Below are 20,956 nucleotides of genomic sequence, written 5' to 3' on the forward strand. Positions count from 1 at the left end.
GAAAAGCATGTGAGTAAATATGAAACAGTAGATTTAAAGGCCAAAGTCACATGGCGGATGGTGGCTGATGAGGCCCAAGCCATTAACTTTGATTAGATTTGGGCAGACAGTGAAGCTGAATCTTTTAGTTCAAAGCATTTTTAAGGGAAGACAATGGACCTGTCAAATGGCATGGTGTCTGACAGATGATATTTCTGTAGGGCAAACTTTGCTGCAAGGAGAAATATACAATCTACTAATACATATGTGAGTAATGAATACCAGTAATGTGTGGGATATTTCTGCAAGTTGGTTACTCCTTTTGTGTCTTATTACATTACATTACGAAATGCACAAGAGAAGAATGAATGGCCAATTAATGTATGCTTAATGAAGGAATGCATTAATTGATTGTCAGCATGGAAAGGTATATAACTTTTAAAGCAAGTTAATGATAAAAGAGATGGTATTTTACAAAAAAAAACATCTTTTGTTAATAATGTATTTTAAAATTGTACTCATTGAAAAGAAAAAGTGACCATAAGGTGAAATTTGTGGTAGAAGTCATTCCAAGTAGTGTCCTTTTTTGTTTTCTATTGTAAGTTTTAGGGACTTTAAATACTTATATATAAGGAACAGTTACTTGGACAGAGGTTCTGCATTTGCTCCACTGATTGCTCTTTTGGTCTGATGAGGGCATGCTAGTTCCCCCAGACCTTAAACCTGTTTTTGGGATGTAAACTAGTTTATTAGATATGTTTCATTTAAGGATTCTCCCTTTTGGTTTCATCTTGCGGAGGTCATTTGAGAAGAAATTTACCTTCTTTATGTCAGCAGCAGATGTGCGGGTCTTTTTGGGAGTGAGATGGTGAGTTGCTGACAGTAATCTTGTGACTGCTTCTCCCAATTGTAGTAGTCAGTGTTGTGACTTCAGAGGCCATAAGACCTTCCACAAAAGAGTCTTTGCCTTTACAACTGGTTTCTTTGCGTAAGGGCTGGTCTGACATTTTACCTACGTTTTCAACCTATTTCAGACTTGTTTATAACACTCTCTAGTGTACTGTCAGGACAGTTAAGGACTTGATAGACAGTGATATGGGGCCCGATTCACAGAACTAACTTAAGACAAAATCCTAAACTTACTACCATTTTGGTATTCACAGAAGGCACTTACTCATTTTGGTATTCACAGAAGGCACTTACTCATTTCAGTATTCACAGAAGTTAGGACTCCTAACTTTAGGACTCCTAAATGCCTTCTGTGAATACCAAAAGTCTAAAAGTTAGGATTTTTCTCAGTTTAGGAGGCCTAAAGTTAAGAGTCCTAACTTTACTACTCCTAAACTGAGAAAAATCCTAACTTTAAGACTTTCGGTATTCTCAGAAGGCATTTAGGTCTCCTAAAGTTAGGAGTCCTAACTGTACTACTCCTAAACTGAGAAAAATCCTAACTTTAAGACTTTCGGTATTCACAGAAGGCATTTAGGAGTCCTAAAGTTAGGACTCCCTAACTTCTGTGAATTCCAAAATGAGTAAGTGCCTTCTGTGAATACCAAAATGAGTAAGTGCCTTCTGTGAATACCAAAATGGTAGTAAGTTTAGGATTTTGTCTTGTTAGTTCTGTGAATCGGGCCCATGGAGTTTTGATTAGTTATCAAATGAGTTTGAGACTGTGGCGCCTACTACGTTGAAATGCTTCCTGGGCAAAGCCCATTTTTTCTATGTCCAATAGTCTTACCTTGATAAAGGTTTAATGGTGTTTAAGTTTGATATGTGTAGTGATAACTATCATTCATATCAGAAGGCATTAGTCGTGTTGTTGAGATCTGGTGGAATCAGTGTCTTCTTCCGCACTTCGCTGTTCCACAGCTAGCCACACTGAATTGTAGTCTGTAGGTTAACAGCAGGCAAGGGAAAGGGGAATGAGAATGGGAGAAGAGTCAACATGTCTAATGCTCATGAGAGTGATGAATCAATGTGACAATACCCAGTGTCTCTACTTTGATTCATTAATGTCCTGGACATTAATGTCTATAGGTTGGAGTGGATATCTAAAGATAGCATACATATTTAGAATCTTATCATTATAGAGCATCACCTATCCCTTTAGTTATAACTTATACACTTTTACAATATTTCTAGTTTTCTGACTGTCTGTGTGGGAGTGGAAAAGTGGCAGTCCAGAAAACTGGAACATAAAAAATAATTTTTTTAAGACATTTTACACAACCTAAAGGATAAACGTAGTCTTTCTTTAAAAAGGCAACAACCTTCTAATTGTGAGTACATGCATTCTCTTACTGTGGTTTATTCAAGATAGCGGTTGGAAAACATTAAGAAAATAAACATTCAACAGCACTATATAGGTGACATTGAATCCCAATTACTTTTTTCCGTAAACATCACCGATGCTGTAAATACTTATTGAGCATCATAAATATTTCAAGTCAATAAAAATAGACATATGTCTCTGCTCTTGCTTCACATAACAGTATGCAATAATGTTAACAAATAATTTGGGGCTTGATGCACAAAGCCTTTTTTTGGTCGCAAATGGCCAAACACGCAGAATCGGGCCGTTTGCGAATGCAAAAAGTAATTTACAAATGTACAAAGCCCTATACGCGATTCAGTAACCTGTTACTGAATTACAATTTGGGTTCACGAATCGGTATTTGGAAGGGGCGCATTCAGGGCATACCTTCCAAATACCGATGTGCATTGGTATGCACAAAAGTTTTGTAACTGAAATGGAATTGCAAACATTTGCAATTTACCGGCAACTCAAAGTGGTGGTAACCCATTCCCCTTTGAGAATGGTTGAATTTTTTTTTTTTAAGAGCAGGCAGTGGTTCTAGGCAGTGGTCCACAGGACCACTGCCTACTCTTAGAAAACGGGCTGCGTTTAAAAAAAATATTGCTTTATTTAAAATCAATCACAGACATGGTGGTTTGCTGACTACAGCAGGCCACCATTCCTGTGATTGCAGTGAATTATAGTGGACAAGAATTGGGAAGTACCTTATTAAAATATATTGGTTATGGGCGGGCTAGTAGGAGAGGGCAAACTATCAGCCGTACAAGTTTCAGAGCCCAGTACCATAATCAAGGACAAGGATATTTTAGAGGACAAGGAGGTGCTCAGTTTTTCTCTCAAAGAGGAAGACCAAGAAGTTGTGGAAATTTTCGAATAATGGACAGAGCCAGGGTGAGTACGAAGATTATTTCCATTTCTTTCCCGAAAGGTGTAGAAGGAAGATTAACATTTTTCAAAGAAAAGTGGAAAACGATAACAGGAGATACATGGGTTTTAAAGGCAATAGATAGATATGCAATAGAGTTTGACATGGAACCAGTTCAAGAAAACGAACCACAGGAGTTGAGTTTTCAGGAGGAATTCCAAAAAGTAATCGAAGACGAGGTTTTGCAGATTTTGGGAAAAAATGCAAATGTTCAGGTAGAGGAGGAAAAGAAAGGGTTTGTGAGTATGTTGTATGTTGTAGAGAAGAAAGAGAAAAGGTGAAGACCGGTAATAAATACTGCAAAACCTGTCCAATCACATCGCGATTTGCTCGATAACCCTGCGCATGCCGTGATATCATCACGTTGGTCTTCCCAGTTTACTGAAAAACAATGCCTTCTGCAAGAGCGTGTGAAATTCTATCCATGCAGTGACTCGCGTGTACACGTTTGTCTATTTCACCCGCGTGAGCCAAAATACGGGTAAGACTCGCGTTATTTAAATCAAATTTCAACTTATCCTTCCTAATAATTTTTCTTTTAAAACGGATAACCCATCCAAAATACATTAAAACAGCACCTCAAAGGCTCTAACCTAACACCTATTCTCCTATTATTAAAAAAAAAAATAATCGCTAAATTTTTAAACTAATCATTTATAAATCTGCCAATTAAAAATTAAATTAAAGCATACATACTACACACACCCATAAATTGGGTTAACACATACAAAACTCCATCATCAATCACACCATTCCAAAATTATCTTTATACATTAAAAATATAATGAGTAAAAAATAATCCACTTAAAATGGAGAACAGAGTATAATTTATGGGACAGAACATTCTATTAGTTATTGTGATGTTATTTTTGGTTCTATTAGCTTTAAAATGGTTGCTGCTCAGAAGAGGCAAATAAAAGTTATTATGCATAATGCTAGCCTCCTGTCTTGACATAAAATTGGGAACTACCTCATTAATTTTCATGAGGTTGGTATGTTTGCGAGCCACTACAAATCGCTATTTAAGTAATAGGGGGTAAATAACCCTTTTGTATATTAGTAACAGTGATTATCAAACAATGAATTGCAAAAAATCACTCTTTGATAATCGCTATTACTATTGTTTGTACATCTAGCCCTTGTAGTTCTCTACTCCTACAAGATAGTTTGGATTCAGTACTTTAAATTGTAGACATTTGTTTCTCCAAAACCACCTGCATAGCCTTATAAAGATTCCATATGTTCAGATTCCATTTTCCCAAACACACTTTAAGGAAAAGTTAAACTGTCTCTAAATAGCTACACCATTTAAAATCGAGGTTCTTCTGGCTACAACAACAAAGGATCTTGATTGACTAGCATGGTTGTCATGAGCCACAAGGAAATATACCCCAAAGCTATCAACATCAGAGACACAATTTTTCTAAATAACAGAGAATTCATTGGAATCTTAGGATATGTAGTTTATGTTCAGACGACACGTAGTGTATCCAATAGAGAGCTGAGTTCTCCTGCCAAGCATCTCTAATAACTTGTGACCACCGAAAGCCTTTCCTTCCCTTGAAAACCCTTAACGCTATTGAGTCTGAAGTATAATTGTCACACATACATTGATTGCTGCAAGGTGAACCACAGAACTTGAGAGTATCAGGGAGGAGTTCACAATAGCAATTGATGACATATCTATGGTCAATTCTTTATATGATTCAGGATATGAAGAGAAACTCTGCATTACAGTAATGCATGAGTGGATGTTTTTGATCTGGCATTGAAAAAAGCGCCAATAGATTACTGGTCTTGTCTGTAGGTGAGGAAGTGATCATGCTGTGATACAAAATCAGGGCGACTGTTGGGTTCTATAGGACAAGGGTTTGAGGAAGGGTAGGTCTTAGGCATTTGAGATGGGGTAATATGTTGTGACCGTCTTCAGTCCTATAGTAGCGTGGGTGGTATTATTGTAGTAGTAGATGTGGGTTACTTGTGGAATATGAGTTAGCATCCCTGGCCCAGGTAAAGATGTAGCATGGGGAGGCTAAGGCAGTGTTATTAATGGTTTCTAGATTTGCTGATAGGAATAGATTTGTAGAGTGTTTTCTAATGTGCAAAGAAAACAGAGTTCTTGTAATAGTTTAGTTTGTTGGATTGATCTAGAATGGTCACTTTTTGTTTATGTCAACCATACTGAGTGAAGACTTTCATGTGTACATTGAACAGCTTTCAATGATGTAGAAAAAGTTATGCTTCTAAGATTGAAAGTGGTTACTTTTATCTCATCCAACTTATGATCAAGCACAAGCAGTTTGGCTTGATTATCTTTTAGAATAATGGGTCTGAATCACACAATTGCCATTATATAACTTTTGTATGCCATTCACAAATGTATTCCTGGCTGCCCTAGAGGCATGTGCCACTGCAGATTCCCCAGTTACAAGAGTTCAGAAATCAGCAGCAAGAAATCACAGTCATGGGGTGACGACAAGTGAGTTTTTCAAGGCCTGGTTTGCCATAGAAATTTGGGAACACCCGCAAATATGTACGTTTGTGTGTATTCCGAAACTCCTCTCTGATCTTTTTTCGCTCAGAAAAAGGTCAGAAACGTTCTCCATCCAAGCATTCTCCATCCAAGCATAAGAGTAACTCCCCTCCTCACAAGGAATTTTTTTCCCCCACAGAAACACATGTTTTTGCATCACAGGCTCCATTCTACATTCCCACTGTGTGAAGCACTTTGCAATGGAAAACGCCACACAGGGGGAAAACAAGACACTCCCAGGAAAACCTGAACCTGAAGCAGATTTCCAGGCATCCTTTTGAAAATATTCATAAATAGAAACTTTTCAATTTTTTCCATTACTACGTCTCAATGTTTCTAAGATAATAAATGCCATGAATGAGGTAGAAGACAGATTTAAGTCTGAAGGCTGGAAAGATTTAGAGGCATCTTGCAATTAAGCCTGGGCGGAGCAGGCGTGATGCCTCTACACGAAGTTCCACGGAGTTGGAAAGCAACTCCGTGGAACTTCGCTCCGCTCCCCCCTCCCCCTCCCAAAATAATAAAATTAATTAAAAGACACTTACCTGCCCGTGGCTGCCTCCTCCTCGATATCACTGCACTCCTGCCTCCTCGTCGCCGTCCTGCTTTACTGATAACCCCTACGTTGTACGTCTTGCGAGTGCGCAAAACAATTATTTTGGGAGGGTGGAGGGGCCGGCTAACTACGCTCCGCCACGGAGTTGTAGTTTTGCCTGAACTCCATGTTTGCAACGGAACACAGAGTAGGCAAAACTGTGTAAACTCCGCTGGCGGAGTGTAGTTACCCGCCCGGGTTTACTTGCGATCAGTGGCAGCTGGTATTTACCTGCAGCGTGGGCGTGGGTCACGGGGGAGACGGAGGAGTGTGAAAATAAAATACACTTACCTCTCTGCCACCGCTCCTGCCGCCGCCTCTTTCTTCTCTCGGTCCTCTTCGCCCGCAGGACAGGAAGCAGGAAGCACCCATCACCCGGCCTCCTGATAGCCAATCACAACGCTGCAATGCTGCATTGTGATTGGTCTGAGCACCGTGGATCGGCGTTCAGCCAGAGAATGGGAGGCCACGCATGTTCTCCATGCAGGCCTCCCATGCAGGCCTCATGCAGCCAGCATTAAGAACATACAAAGGGCGCTTGGCGGTTTGACGGGCCCGAGAGGGCTGACCAAAGAGTCATGTGCATGAGGAGCAGTGGGCAAACCAATCCTCCCCTGCCCTGCCCTTTGAGCAGAGCAGCCACGTCTCCCAGCTGAGCAAGGACGTACAAATAAAATGATAATAACAATGAGTTATAATCATTTTATTTTTACCTTTTTGACCTTCTCAGTGAGGTGACACTCCTCCGCCTTAGCGGAGGAGCCCCCTGTGCTTGCAATAGCTGTTCAATGTTACAAGAGGCTTCATAGTACAGAGTGATGGAAGTCCCATGCTCACTGTGCCAATGGTATCAATCTATAATTTACTGCTGAGGACCAAATCAACAAAAGAGTTCTGGGCTGCTCATTTTCCAGCCTGAAGAGGATCAGCCAGCCACTTCTGTTGTATGGAACATCAGGCCCTGCTCCCGGTTATTTTAGTTTCACGTTTTAGCTTGATATCGTTTTTTAATCTTGACTTTTTACATGATTTACATTGACACAAAATTATACTCAGAAATTATTCTGCATGCCGTTTATTTCTTGGTAAGCATTATTATCATGTTATTCGTACACTTTGTACAAGGCTTGGAACATAGAACGCGATGCCCTTGCATTTATGTTGTCCAGTTGGAGACAGCTCTAAGACTCCAGACACACAATCGCATCAGCACTTCACCTTTGACACAGTGCGTTTGGAACAGTGCATTTATTTTATAAATGGCCTCTATGTTAGATTTGCACTTCTGCTGAGATTGTCCTGGAACGCGACACACTGTGACGGAGATGCAGTCCTGCTGACATTGGCCTCTATCCTGCAAAGAATGATAGCCTGTTTTACACTGGCCAGCTTCCTAATAAGTCATTTTCAGGTATGGAAGGATGTATTTGGTAGGTGGTCCTCCCACTATGCTCTCTATAGTATAGGTAGTGTTAGGTAAGAGAATAATCATATAACAGCATAGTAATGTCATCATGGTTGAACTGTTTACCTTTTTCACCATTGTTGTTATGCAGGTTAACATGCTTTGTTTCTTCTGCCTAATCATTGCAGCACATTCTTTCTATGCATGAATAGGAATGTTTAAATAAATGTTTCAAAAGCCTATTCTTATATTTCTTGTGTTTTCCTTGGGAATGACAAAGTAAAACAACGAAAGAATAAGATCTGTTTCCACGATTTCCTTGGGAGAATAAAGAGTGGTCATGTTTGAGGTACCCTGGAAAGGTTAGGGATTCAGATGTGGCACTGTGAACCAGCTACAAACCAAGGCAACATTTTCTGATGATATGCGTGAACCGAGATTCCATATTCTGAAGCTTATGTTGTCTAGATACACAGTCCTACTTAATTCGTAGGAACAGTATAATAGTCCTTAAGTACTTAATGGAGTAAGTGTGGGTGGAGGGCTACTTATACGTGTAATAACTCACATGCTATAACTGTTTATAGCTCTCTGTCTTTTATTATACATTGAAATAACAGTTCTTTTTGGGCTATATCAGATCATCTTTTTGTTCACAATCAAAGTTTCCCACATGCTTATTTCTCTTCTCCTCATTTTTCAAGCTCCTGCAATTGCGTACACAGGTCTCGAGCTAGGACATGGCTTCCTCCACATCTGGCAACCCTCAAGAGAGGAAAGGTAAGTGTTAATAGTCCTATGGTTTAGATAAAGTGCTGCGGTACTCACTTCCCTCTCTCGTAAACCTCTTTCCTTTCTTTCTCCCCCCCTACTTCTCTATTTTGCTTTTTCCATCTAGTCTGCCTCTATGTCATTTTTACCTGACTTTTATGGAACTACTGTTTAGGTGGCAGCCAGTCCAAACCTTCCCAATCTATTAAAATTCTCCTTCTTTAAATGAGTTGCCCTGATGGGTTTAGAACATGCTTGTAGATTCTGTTCCTGGGTTTTTAGCACATAGGTTTATTTTGAACTTTGCCTTTTCCCCTTCTCTGAAAATGTATCTTGTAGGACCCGGGTTAACAAAATTTAATAAAGAGATTAATCCAAAATGAAAACCAACTCCAAGAGGACATAAAGTGAGAGGGACAGAAAAGACGTTTAAGAGAAAGAAAAGCACCAGGTAAGCCATGGTACTCCAGTGAGTAAAGCCAAAGGATGGAGTGCCACCTCTACCAGTCTCCCTGTTCTCCTTCGTCAGGGGATACCATCTCATCCTGAGTGCTTGGAGCCATCCCGAGTTCCCCAACACTCATTGTCACTTCTGTGATGGCGGGACCCAGTCTCTTCTACTGACAGGGCTGAATGTCAAGGCAAGGATTATTCTCCTCCCACCTGCCTTCCTCTCCTGCTAGGCTTCCCACTGCCCTCTTTGCTCCTGATCCAGCATCTGCATCGTCCTGGAGAACATTGTTGCCTTGTATTCCAGTCCTTTCATAGTGCCAACTTCCTACTCCCTTCTCTTTTTTCATTTCCATTCTTCCTCTCTGAAATATTTCTTCTCTTTCTGCTCCTTTGAGACTTTCCTTCCTAATCTGTTGTTGCTTTTTCTTTCCCAGGCTCCTCAGACTCGTATCTCGTAGGAACATCGCACCACACTCAGATTAGAATCCACTCCCTCTGGTAGCCTCAGTGCAGGGACCTTGTGTGATTTGCACATGACTGACCTATAACTAGAGAGGCATTGCAGGACAAAAAGACAGGGTGAACCAATAAATTAACCTGACTCAATCCTGGTAGCAATGGCAGAGAGCAGACAGGTTTACCATAAGGCAATGAGTAAAGTGTTGATGAAGTACTAAAACATTAATAAAGTCAAAACACCAAACAATAAAATTCGCAAACCGAATTAGAAAAATAGTCAATTTTAATAACAAAAATAGTGCCAAAAAGCACTAATGCCAATGATAATCTATTGAAGCAGTTGACCATAACCTCGGTGTGATTCCAAGCTGAGTGCGATGTAGCACTCGTCAGATACCCTAAGCAGGTGAAAGATTTTACCTTTTTTATGTAGTTCAAACTCTTCCAGTGCAACAAGCCTGAAAATGTATTAAAGGAAGATATATCAAAATTGGACACCTTTGCTGCATGTCTCATAAAGGCTCCAAAGGGCTTGGAAGTCCAAATATTTTGAAGGATTTTTGGCACTTCTCCGGCTGAGGTCTAATGCTCCTGCGACCCCAGGGACAGCATTCAGGGGCCAAGACTCACTCCAACATAAGCCACCAGATGGGTCCAGTCCAGGTCAAGTTAATACTGGTTGACAAGCCACTTCAAACAAGCATTTGCAATGCAATAGGTCTCGCATTTGCGAGAGTTTGATCTATTGGCATTGTAAATGACAATGCCTTTTATTTATGTGTTTTGAAAGCTGCAAGCGGTGCATAACAACGCACATTTCTTATTTATAGTACTTGCTTACGAAAAGCACGGCTGGCAGTAAAAGAGGCGTAGTTACTGCCAGCCTTGCTTCTTGTAAGGGATCTAGATTAATTTACACTGTGTATACTTACTACTAACCTGCATTTTCAATGTACTGTCCAAATCTGTTAGTGATATAGCTGATCAAAGAAGGTGACTCCTCCCTTGCCAATAATTAACACACGTATGTGCACAATCAACGATGAACTCAACCCTGCCTCACGAATTATCGGGCACATGCCTGAAAACTCACAAAGAGTGTGAATGCTTCTGCACGTGCACCATTGATGTTGAACTCCTACATGCACTGCATACACTCCAGTCCTGTGCAGACTTAAACACGCTGTTCACAGGGCTAACAGTTTGCACTCAGACATTTGATGCACACTTTGCAGTGATGCCAATCGTGCCACGCACACCCAGTGATAATGTGCATAAGTGTTGATTTTGCACATAAGTGCCAGTAATGTACAAGGTCGTGAAGTTACTCACTGCCTGCAACCTAGTGCACATTCCTTCCGATTGTGAACCGACCAACAACGTGCACCCTTGCCAATAACGTGTGCAGTCCTGCATGAGGCACATACTTAGCAGAGACGTGCACACACAAATTTGGTGCCCTATACAACACACACAGAGTAGAGCACACTTCTCTGTGCTGTCAACACGTTAGTGATGTGCACGTGCAGAACACTGGATAGTGCTGTGCATTCACCAGCAAGGTAGTGCCAATCAAACAAGCTGTTCACATTATTGTCGCAGTGCACAGACACGTGCATACATAGTGCAGCTCTTACTAAACACAGACTTTTCACGTGTGTGTTCTGGGAAGTAAAGCTAGTGGATGCGCACCGAGACGCATTCGTAAGCACACATACATGGTAAAAAGCAAAGGCACGCACGCTAACATTAGAGAAAATACAATTGCATGTAGAGAATAGGTGGTAAATCACTGCACGGGTTTTGTGTGATTTGAGACAAGTGTGCACAAAACCCATACTTAAGATTCACGTACACGCTTGAAACTGAAATGCAAGTAGACAAGTGCGAAAAGTGACGGACGGGTGGGAGGCCAGGGAGGGGCTGGAACAAATGGCCGTGAGTTTAGCGAGGTGGGAGGGAACACAGCACACGGAAAACAAGTAGCGTGAGACAAGAATAAAAGTTAAGCAAAGCATGATGAAAGGCGCAGCCACCATAATTACAGACAAGAATAAAAGTTAAACAAAGCATGATAAAAGGCGCAGCCACCATAATTACAGATAAAGCTCGGTTTGTTGGAAAGAAGCCATGCTCTTCTACGAGTTTCTCATGGGTCCTCGCCGCCTTCTGCCAGCAGCGCTGCATTTCTCAGCCATGCATGAAAGATCACTGCGGGGCTTCTTGTTGGAGGCAAAAGCATCTTTGTAGCACAGCAGGCAAGTATGATCCCGAGCATGGGCTCTGCACGGAGGGCAAATAAACACCTATTACTTTGCTGCTGTGTTAGTGCAGTAAAATAGCAACCTCTATTTGCATTAGGGAAACCATATTAATTTTCTTGCTAATGTAAAAAGAGAAAAGTGTTTTCATGGACTGGTATCTGCTGCAGCAACCTCTGTGCTCAGTTACGACTCTGCGAGGCCAATTACCTACCAGAGGCGCGTTACTGATGGAGTTTGATCTGCATCATGGGAAATGTAGTCGTATTTAGGTGGCTGAGCGCGATGCTTATTCTGTGAAAATAAGTCTCATGCGCTATATCAGCGCCTCTTTACACATGCGAGAAGCAGAAATATGGTGAGAAAAAACACATATCCATCCAGAAGTTTGTCGCACGTTACGGACTGACAATTCAACATTGAAATGACCAGTCAATCCTTGCTCGTGTATTTTTTATGCATGGTCATTCTTTCGAATGGGCAGAATCTTTGGTAGAAGAGATAACAAGCTGTGAGGGAAGTGGGATTAGGGAGGGGGTGGCAAATGGTGAGCTCATTTCACGGCCGCTTTGATGTTCTCATCAAAGCGGCCGCGAAATGAGCTTTTGTAAACGGGGGATTTGAAAGTGCTAACTAGTGCTTTCAGGCTGCCAAATGGTGCGTGCGCCCGGCGCACATGCACTGTATTTGGAGGCCTGGAAGCACTCGTTTGCACTTCCAGATCCCCCTTTTACAAAAGCTCTCGCGAGAGCAGCGCTAAAGCGCTGTCTCAGACGAGACCTAAAAAAGGCCTCTTACAGCTTGTGGTATCCTTGTAGACTCACAGGAGGTCAGCCAACGGACCCTTGAAATCCACTTCTTTATCCTGGATACAATAAGGAAGAGGTCCATTTCTTCCGAGCTCCTCTTAGGTCACAGAAGCAGGTCCAGTCATCTTCTGATCTTCCACAGGCCCAGAAGGTGTTCTTTACTTTTTTGTGTGCCTTTTTTTGTTCAAACGTTATGTATAAACACAGAAAAAACTGAAAAACCATGAGCTGATACATAGAGAATGATATTTGCACACTACAAAATAAATGATAGAGATATGTAAATTCGTAGAACAGCATTACAGTACATGAGATGCGGCTCTCGACCGGTCATAGCAAAAGTAATGTGGGAGATTTCAGGCTAACTGTAGGTAAAGATGAGATGGTAACCAGTATGGATGGCCTGAACTGGGTGGATAATGTGAGTTAGCCAGACATACACTAGTAGGCAGGCGCGGATCGTCCATTGGGGCGTTGGGGCGTAGCCCCCCGCCCCCCGCGCACCCGCCCGCCCGCGCCCGCAGCTTCCTCGGTGTCTCTGAACTTAGTTTACTTAAGTTCAGAGATGCCGAGGGTGGGGAGAACTAACTGACAATGCATGTCACTCAGCATGACGTCGGACCGTGGGTGGTCCGGCGTCATGTTGACTGACATGCATTGTCACAAGCTAGGGAAAGGCAGCACAAGTGCGCATGAGTGGGCATGGAGATTAATTTTTAGTCCGTGCCCAGTAATGCGTACTTGTGTTTTTACTGCCTTGCGCATGCCCATTAGGAGCCCCTCGGTCTCCTAATGGGCAGGCGGCGGGCGTAGCGTAAGCTGTGCCCTCAGCCAATCCTGGCACTGCTGGCAGCGCCAGGATTGGCTGAGAGGGGTTGGCAGGCCCCTCCTCCACTACCATTAGTGAAGGCGCCCAGGGGATCAGAGGTCTGAGAGGTGGCGTTGACCCGTGGACCCGTGGACCGGCTGTGAGGTAAGTTTTTAAAAAAAAATATTTCATTTCCCCCCGTGCGAGACCCCCCTCCCCCCGCGAGCCGCGACTGAACATAAGCCTTCTTGTCAGTGTTCCTGCTTCCCGGTAAGAAATGTAAATGTGCACGCCAACTCCCCAATCTGCAAATGTAAAGGGTGCCAAGTTCGGATGTGTGTTGTCTTTGTGGGTGCTTGTTTTCGTCCGTGGAATTCGGCACAAACCGGGCACGTGTATATTTAAATACAAAAGTGAAAACTGAGTAGTTTAGGGCCTTCTGTCTTTCTGCAGGACTTTGTAAAAGTCTGTCAACTGTCTCCCGTATGGGAAATTCAACAACTGTAGGAGGATTACAAATGCATGCAGTGCGCAAATAGATTTTGTGTTTTTCTGCACAAATAGATAAAAAAATATGCCTGGTGTCTATTATGTAATAAGCAATAGGGCTGGACCGAGATTTGTAAAGTGTTCAGTCGAAGCGGACAGTTTTAGGGTACAGTTTGCCTAGACAGGTGGCTTGCTCTTAGACCGCCCGATGCAGGAAGTTGAGTGACAATTGAATAACTTTTCCTCGCTCTTACCAAACCATGCGGTGGATGGACGAGCAAACAGGGAGAGACAGACTCCAGCGGCGAGAAGCGGCAGAAGCATCATGTTGACGCTGGCCGGAGCACTGTAATCTCTCTCTGCCTTCTCCGGGAGCTACCAGCTAAGGTGTGTGAAGTGTGTGCTTTTAAAAGACCGTGGCATTATAAACAAAACTGCTCTTACTGAGTGCAGTCCGCAGTAAATCTATATTTTGGAAACACTTATCTTAAAACTTTTTGTGTATTCTGTAGCAGCCTATTTTATACTGTGTGCAATGCAAGTTCGAAGCCTGTTATGAAGCTCTGTGGTTATACTGAATAAGCAGTTACCCACGTTATCATATGAAATCTCTTTATTGATGTCATAACTGCACACAATTGCGTTAGTAACCTTCTTGCTTTCTCACATTTGCTTGAAAATGAAACATTTGCCCCCTCTTTTTTCAAAATTTTCTCAGTTGTTTGCCACATTGCACTCAGCAGCAACTTTTACTTCTCACCACGTTTAAATGTCACCAGCCGCCACTGCTAGTAGGTGGGCAAATGAGATGCCAGAGTGTGCAAAAGAGAGTGCGAAAGAGAGGACAGGGGTGAAAGGAGGAGAGGTGGAGGGTGTATTAATAACCCTGGGCGGAGTTCGCGGAGTTCCGCAATGCGGAACTTTGCGAAGTGCATAAAAAACTCTGCCGCACTACGCGTAGCTCCGCGAGGGGCAGAGTTTCCTCAGATTAATGCAGTTCGCTGTAATTGTCAGTGCCAGGTGCTTGTCCACACTGTGCAATCATTGCAGACGGCATCATGCACAGTGCAAGCGGTCGCTGCTTCTTTTCTGCTGCTCGAGTAGATTTTTACTCGAGCGGCAGATTTCTCAGCACGTGCGGGCGTTTTCTCAACGCGAGTGCTCAAGAGCAAATGCGACCACTGGCAATGAGAAATCGGACCGCCCGCGTTGGAAAATCTTTCCGGGAGGTTGATTTTCCGCGCTCGTGCGTGCCAACTTAATATTGACGATCACGAACGAGGAAAATTCTCGCCGGGAGGTGGATTTTCCCCGCTTGTGCTTGCCAACTTGACGTGGACGAACATGAGCGCCGAAAAAAACTCCACTCTGCAACGCGGAGTGTGGAAAACTCCGCAAACTCCGCAAGCGGAGCGGAGTTCACTGCTCAGACTTAGGTTTTAACTCCTGGTGTGTAGCAGGTGCCCCATGGGATTAGGTGGTAGTAGGTCTCAAGGCTTTTTTATATATGCCCTTGTACATGTGAGCTATGGAGGATCCACTTTTTGGAGGTACAGGTCGAGTGAGTCCCTGAAGTACATGAGCCAGAGGTGTTTTTTAAGGATATTTCTGTGGTGGATTTCCATTCTAGCAGGATTGTTTTAGAGCCTAAGGGCAGCATCAAGTCGTGTAAGAGTGAGTCTTCTGGGGATAGCTTGATGATTATTTTTAATATATTATGATGATTATTCTTATTATATTACGATAGGGTGATGTGCTGTAAGACCTAGCGTTGAGGTCAGTACAGTTGGGGGGAAATGGATTTTAAAAATGTCTTGGATGGTCTGCTGTATCTTGGACCATAGTGGTTGGACCACTTTGCATGTGAGGAGCATATATTCAATCGACCCAGTGGATTCCTCGCAGTGCCAGCTCTCTAGTTTGAGGAGTCCAGTAGGATTTGTGTACTGACCAAAATCTGGATTGAGCAATCACTGGTGTAATTTTCGCTTGGAAACGAGAATGCCAGATTCTATGCCAGGTAGAGTCAGAAAAGTGTGCGGTTAAGTCTTCAGTAATGTGAGTTGACCATTTATTTTATTTTTCAGTTAATTGATGAGGTGTGGTCTTTGAGGCTCTAAGAGTTTATAGATGCCGATGCAATGTGACCTGTTCTTTTGAGTTTTCCTAGGAGGTGAGGTAGCTCTGGTTTGTGCGGATTCGAGAGATCCCTAGCTGACTTTTTTCAAGTTTTAAGAAATTGTAGAATTCAATCGGAGGAAGATGGTGTTGCAAGCTCAAATCCGTAAAGGGGATGGGGGTTTATTGTTGAGTCCAAGTCTTTAATGCAGTCAACACCTTTTTCGGACCATTGTTTCCAGTAAAGGGTTCCGACCTCTAATTTGATTTTGTGATTATACCACATGGATTTCATCAAGGGTTATCGGGACATTGGGCAGAGATCTGTCCTCTGCTGAGGCTGATGGGTGTGAGCAGTAGTTTGGATATGAGATGAAGTATTTTGGGTCTATTTGGTTGTTGGGAGTGTAGAGGTCGGAGTAGAAGTTATGGAAGACTTCCAGAAACTCTTTAGGAGAGGTTATTGTGTGACTACAGTTATTTCTTATGGCAGAGGTGATTGATTGATTTCAGAGTATTTTAAGTTATTTGCAAATACCTTCCCAGCTTTGTTTCTAGTGGTTGATTTTTCCTCTTTAACAATTTCCACCCACTTCAGCACTCTGGCGCTTAGTATTTGGCTGTACTCATATTGTAGTTCGCTCAGTTTGGGAATATCTTGTGATTCAGCTGAGTGTCTGATGGATTTGTTTAATGGACTTGATCTCAGATTCAATGGATTTGAGACATTTACTTATGGATTTGTTCCTGATGGCAGCTAGTGACATTAAGGTACCCCTGAGTGTGGCCTTATGGGTATCCCATTGGACAGAGTCCAAGGTATCCCCTATTCTGTCTTCTGTCTTCTATCAAGAATTGTTGTATAATTTCCCTGATTTTAGTTTTGGTTAGATTCTCTTCTATGTGTCATTAAGAGGTCAGACTTTTGGCATTATGTGTATCTCCATAGTTGAGAGTTCAAGTGATATACAAGCATGGTCACTGATTAGGATAGGTTTAATTTTGGGATTCTGTGCCACGGGAACTAGGGACCTATCTATTAGGTTGTAATCAATTCTTGTGAAAGTGTGATGTGTGGTGGAGTAAAATGTGTAATCACTACCATTTTGGTTGAATAATCTCCATGTGTCGATTCGATTATTGCTTTGGCAGCATAGTTTCATCTGTTTGTGAGACCTGCTGACCAAAAATTTATGTGCGAAGAGTCTACAATGTACATCATCCATTGGAATGTTACAGTCTCCCCCTACAACATTATCTTGTATTTCTGAGATATGCTTTTTCAAATCTTGCCAAAATGCGACCAAGTTATCGTTAGGTGCATTTCTCTGTTTCTCTTTTGTATCCTTGTAATTAACCAGAGTCCCTGTGGTCATGTGAGTAGGAGAGGATGGATAACCTGGATTTTTTTGCAGTAAGGTAATGACATAGTTTTTCTTGGTTATGGCTGGGGAGATTAAAGTATTGTCTACCCAGGATCAATGGAATCTGGCATCTTTGACTGACTCGATATTAGTCTCCTGTAACAGATTAACATCTCCTTTCTCGTTATGGCAGTAGTCAGTGAGAGGCCCTCTTTTGGTCCTACTTGACCTAACGGCAGCCTTTGATACCCTGTCTCCCTCGACTTTACCATCACGTCTGAGGGAGGTAGGAGTGGCGGGTCCGGCCTTGAGCCTTTTGTCCTCTTTTTTAGATCTAAGAGAGCAGAGGGGCAAGCTTGGAGAGTTCCTCTCCCCTGCCAAATCCTTGCAATGTGGGGTTCCACAGGGGTCGGCCTTGAGTCCGACCCTGTTTAACATCTACGTGGCCCCACTTGCTAGGCTTGTGAAATCGCAGGGGATGGAGGTTGTGTCATACGCTGATGACACCCAAATCATGGTGTCCCTGGCTCACTCGGTTAGTACATCCGCGTTCAACTTTAAGAACTGCATGCAAGCAGTCTCCGAATGGATGATCCAAAACTCCCTAAAGTTGAACGGCGATAAAACTGAGGTCCTGATCTTTGGTAAGAATCAGGATATTTGGTCCAGTGAGTGGTGGCCCCCGTCTTTGGGAACCTGCCCTATTTCATCCCACTCTGCCAGGATCCTTGGCGTTATATTTGACACCTCGTTGACCATGACTCTCCAGGTCAATAGAACGGTGGCCACTTGCTGGGGGGTTATTAAGATCCTTAGGAGAATCGTTCACTACCTTTCCCCCCCAGGCCCGTAAGCAGACTGTGGTTGCGCTAGTGGGTTCAAGGTTGGACTATTGCAACGCACTATATGCAGATATTAACAAGGGTCTCATTCAACGCCTTCAGGCTGTGCAGAACGCTGCAGCAAGATTTGTTCTAGCTGTACCTAATGCTTCCTCGGCTACCTTAGCCAGGAAGAGTTTGCACTGGCTTCCAATCCAGCATAGGATCCCGTTCAAACTTCTATGCTTGGTGTATGGAGCCCTATTGGCAGGATCCTCTGATGCCTTAGGTTCCCTGCTAACCCGCTATATCCCAAGCAGGTGTCTTCACTCCTCTGATATGAATCTTCTTGTAGTTCCCCGTTCCAAGAAAGTCAGATGGGGCAGCAGGGCCTTTTCCAACGTGGCCCCTCGATTATGGAATGCCCTCCCCTTGGAGATTAAGGCCCAACCTTCACTAGCCCTCTTTAAAAAAGCGCTCAAAACGTGGTGTTTTATCAAGGCCTACCAGTAAGCAAGCTCATTTGATCTAACTAGCATTTTTTGGTTAGGCGCCTTGACGCCCATTGGGCTTAGTAGCGCAATATAAATTGGATTTCATTCATTCATTCATTCATTGGTATTTAGCAAGAAGATTCTGATGCCAGCCATTGGATGATGAAGAAGCCAAGTAGTTATTGAGTAGGCGATATCTGAGAAAAGTTGGTAGTGTGGAGTCGCAGGAGGATAAGTGTTGTGACCAGAGGGTGTAATGTGGGAATCTACGATCAATTTAATTTCAAGTGGAAGCATGTAGATTATGGGCCCAAAAAGTGTTCTGAGGAGGATTCCTTGGGGTGCCACATTTATGGTTGTGGTACTAGCCAGGGGGTGTGGTGACTCCCTGACAGGCTCTAATCAATGAAGAAAAAGTTCCCAAGGCCAACCACACCTACTATTCCAGCAGTTCTAATTTGCCATACTGCAAAAAAATGCACACTGCCACTCACTCCCAAAATCCATAAACCAGCTCTGTGGGTATCTTCCTACCCACTGGACATGGTATCAGCCTGGTTAGTGTGGGTGTTGGGGACAAAAATAATTCCCTTCTACAGGCCTCTCTCTGTTTACTAAACTATGAATGGTCAGACTTCACCTCTGTCCCACCCAAGTCATTGAAGTTCCTGAGCCAGCCCCACCAGTCCTGCCTGAGCTGATAGCAATCTAATGCCCCACACTCATTCCATCTGGTCACAAGCCTAAACCATTGCTCTTCTCTAGGAGCAGATTTTACACCTCATTAAGACCAAGCACTTGGCTGTACAGCTGCTGGAGAGCTTATGCAAATTAGTCTTCTGAAGCTTCAGGTAAGCAAAAAGTAGTTTTCTAAAAGTTACTTTTTCTAATTATTTATAAAACTTTCAACTTCACCAATGAATTGGTCTTTTAATAACTGTGACAATTAGTCACTGAACGGCTATTTTAGCTGTTTCCTGTAAAAAGTTACAGATTGAAGTCTACAATCTACACTTTGAAATTTCCAGGGAACAGCTACAGCCATGCAACTGAAAATGGGCTTTGGATCTATTCTTGGGTCTATTCAGTGGAGCTACATGCCAATTTTAGTTTTGCAAATGTTCCACTTTTAAATATTGGGCATTTTACCTTGTGGGAGACAAGGTGTACTTAGGGGTGATTAATTAAAAATGAAAAGCAGGATTTCCTGCCTGTCAAAAAGGGTTATTTTGACAGGTGGGCCGTAGGTTTTTAGGCTGTTGCAATAAGGCTACACAGAGTAGGCTGTAAGCCACGATTTATTGGCTAACTATGGTGGCTGCAGTCCATAGGTGGCATTTAACGTCCAGGCCCTGGGTATATTTCCTATACCATATTCTATGAACTTCTAGGCAAGTTCAATATGTCAATCAAGGCTAAGCCAATTTAACCACGAGTAAGTGAGGAACATAGACACTCCTGTTTAGCAGAAGGGTAGCACAGAATTAAAAATAAAACAGCACAGATAAGGTCTAGAAAAAGGCAACAAATCTGGGGTGAATATGCAGAAAATGTGGGTTTGCTACACATTCAACTCAAAATGTTTTTATTTATTCTAATAAGGGGAAGCTAGGGCACCATCTGATTCCTAAAGAAATCAAAAACACATTTCCAATATCATATTTCTTCCTGATTGAAGATGTTAGTAGTAGGCAGTTAGAGCATGCACAATACAAGTCTCATTTGAAAAATAGTTTCATTTAAAAAAATGACAATATAATATGAATATGCATATTTTTGAGACATGTTTTTCAGACTACACAAAATTGACTTCAAATTAATTATATTATTACATTTGATCTTAACAAGGGTCATAACTATCTCAAAATATCATGACTAATTGGAACAGGTGGTACACACCTGTGTCCTATTGACAAATTACACATTGTATTACATTTAGTGATTCTATATTACTACTGCTCAGATACTACAGAATGGTATTCAGAAACCTGTGGGGGTAAATCATCTCCATCGCCTCTCCTATCAATTCAATTTGAGATCTCCACACATGTAAGCTTACTACTTAGGGCCCGATTCCCATGCGGTTTGGAAGGCCTCCTAACGGCATTTGCTCCTTCTGAATCGGATTGGGAACGTGTCTTTCCGACCAAATCGGAAAGGTTTCCGACTGACCGAGTACAATGCGAGTTAGGAGTTAGGAATATCCCAATCTGAACCCAACAGCATTCGGAAGGACCGAGCCGTACGGAGCAGAATCGTAAGTGTCTTCGGGCCGCATTTCCGAACGACCGATTACGATGCTGGATTCGGACAGCCTTTCCGAACCATGCATTCTGACTCAAATCGGCAGTCAGA

The sequence above is a fragment of the Triturus cristatus genome, chromosome 9, assembly GCF_964204655.1.
Source record: "Triturus cristatus chromosome 9, aTriCri1.1, whole genome shotgun sequence".
In the NCBI taxonomy this organism is placed as follows: Eukaryota; Metazoa; Chordata; class Amphibia; order Caudata; family Salamandridae; genus Triturus; species Triturus cristatus.